The following is a 2,996-nucleotide window of genomic DNA, read 5'->3' on the forward strand; positions in this document are numbered from 1 at the left end:
CAAAACTTTGAAGGCATGGCGTTTGGGCATGCTTTCACACAGAACTTTCATTCAAAATGTAAAATGTAGATAAACATTAGACCTCTGACATATTGAGTCCCCATGTCTGTGCCACTTTTTGTTTTGACAGGCAAGCCACTTAAGCTGACCTAACCCCCCTCATAGGAAATAATGGGAAACTGGTGAGATCCCTGACAAAACCCAGCTAACTTTGGAAGCCTATCAGTCTGGCATGCCCCTACACAGAACATTCATTTCAACTGCAAACTGCTCATAAGGAGTTTATCATATTGAGTCCTCATGTTCATGTCTTTTACCAAACTTCATAAAATAGCAGCCAAAGTCACATCCACATCTTTAGGATTCCTCCATTCAGAATGAATGGAGAAGCTTGGGGCCTATTAAACCTTATATAAAACCAATCAGAAACACTGTAAAAGCATGAAATGTCATCAGTGGCATCTTTCACATCTGCCGGTGATCAGGAATGAGGTTTGGTGGTATATAATGGGGCGGACCGGCAGCAGAGTGTGGGTGAGCGCGCATTGGCCCACTCAAAATTTCTTGTGAAATTTTCTAGGTTATATATACAATAGTTATTTCTATTTTCTTTCCTGTTTGGTTTTTCTGTCCTTATGTTCCTTTCTTTGGTTGGGATTGTTGGTGCATTATCATTGAGGGTTTTTCCTGTAGAACAGACCAAAAGTCCAGTTCATATGTTCACTGGGCCGAAGCCTCTGTCATAAAATCAATAATGTCATAATATGCCACCAGTAATGTTGTCCACAGGATGAAATCACAAGTTTAAAAATGATCATTATTTATATATATTTAACATTTCACCACAAGATGGCAGCAAACATGGTCAAACTCTCACCACCCAGTTTTGCCAGTGATCTGTGTTTTTTTATTGCCCATTTCTAAAATGGCAAGTGTGAGTAAGAAAAGGAAGGTTGACAGCGAAGGCCGAAGTTTCAGGACAAGTGGAAATGGAAGAAGAATGTGAGGGCAAGACATCTTGCACATTGAAACCTGTGTTGGAGCCAGACCTGCCCCCTTTACTGCAGCTGAGAGCCCAGTCTCTTCCTTCTCATCAGAGGTCCCTCGTTAATCGCGGGGTTACGTTCCAAAAATAACCCGCAAAAGGTGAAATCCGTGAAGTGATCGGCTTTATTTTTTACAGTTATTCTAGATGCTTTAAGGCTGTGAAGCCCTCACTACACACTTTATACTCCTTTCTCTCCTGTTCAAACACTGTCAGAGTTCAAACCTTCATAAAAATAAGTCCAGTGTTACAGAATGAAACCAAAGCAAAAAGCAAAATAAAAGGAATAAATGAAGATTAAAAAATGGTTTGTGAAATGGAAGTTGTGGCGGCTGCACTAAAATGAATGATAAGTTAATGTGGTCTGTTCAGAGCTGTCAGTAAAAGCTTGTTTAACTGGTTTCGGCTGTCCCGCCTAACAAATGAAGAGATTGCTTCCAAAACGCTATAAATCCAGAAAAAAGTGTTTTCTTTCCAAAAAGGGTTTATATGAAACTTCTAGTTTATGTTTCAAACTGTAATATATCATCATGAGCTTTGGTCCGGCTCTCATGGTCCCCACACAGAGGGCTTTTAGAGGGAGGGACTGCCTCCTCTCTGTCCTCACACTGACTCATAGCAGAGCTCACACCTTCACACAAACACAGCAACATGACACAGAAACACACAGTCAGCATGTTGTTATTGATCCTTCATGTAGATGCTAACAGGCTAATCATGCTGTTAGCTTAGCATCAGAGCCTCAGACCAGGTTTGGTTCTCAGGCTTTTATTTTGGTGAGTCTGTAAACACACCAACATCTCTGATGCTGTTATTATTGATGTCACATGCTGTAAGTGGAACAGTGCACACACACATTCAGTGTTTGCTTCAGAATTCTGTCACTTCTCTCCATGTGTGAACATGTGAATAAATGAACATGTGTTCATGTGTGTTTCTGTCACAGTGTGAACAGACTGAGTGAAGCACTGAGACCTTCCTCTGTAACAGTCTGTGGACTGTTTTCTATAGAAAGGACAAACACATGAGCAGCTACTGTCTGAGCTCTGAGGACTGACACACTTCTCCTCATGGCAAATATTAGATACACATAATGCTGCGCTCTGGTTTTCACTGAAACCTGGCTCTCGTCCCAGATTCCACCGTTCAGCTACAGACACACTCCATTCACCGAGGAGACCGGACAGCAGCCGGTAAGGTGAGGTGTGTGTGTTCATCAACAACACGTGGCGTGAGCTGTACGGACTGTTCATAAGCACTGTTCGCCTGATGTGGAGATCTGTGTTTCTGGCTGCTTTACATTCCTCCGTGAGCCAACTCTACAGAGGCACTCAGCAGATGCTGATGACGTCATGGAGCTCCATGACGTCATCAGCGCACTAGAGACGGCTCACCCTGACGCTGTTTTCATTGCAGCGGGTGACTTTAAGCAGTGTAATTTACGGACTGTATTTCCCAAATACCACCAACATGTTGACATGTCAACATAAAGGGTGCATACAGGGCAGGGCTCTACACTAACTGTCTGCACTGGGTGCACCTAACTTTTTTTCTTAGGTGCACCAGCACAAAGGTTAGGTGCTCCGCATCACACAGCAGCCTTAACTAGACACCTGTCTTAACACAGAAGACTTTCTGGCTGTCACTCCTCACTTATCTATCTGCTGATGGGAATTAAAATGATTAAAATTATATACACCATTATTTATTTAATAGTTGTGATTGAGATATATATTTTGTTTTCTTCAACACGTTTCTAATGCAGCTACAGTATCTCTTCTCTCATCTTCCTCACCTCTCTTCCTCTGCCTCAGTGTCTCCTCTCTTTCTAAAGCTGAGCTCCAGCTGACAGACTCTTCATTCTGTCTGTTACAGTTTCAGCTGTATGCAGATATCATCCTGGCAGACAATGGTCCACTGTAGCAGGATAATAACAATACTTTTTAAATGG

This window comes from Parambassis ranga, unplaced genomic scaffold (assembly GCF_900634625.1).
Source record: "Parambassis ranga unplaced genomic scaffold, fParRan2.1 scaffold_21_arrow_ctg1, whole genome shotgun sequence".
Taxonomy (NCBI): Eukaryota; Metazoa; Chordata; class Actinopteri; family Ambassidae; genus Parambassis; species Parambassis ranga.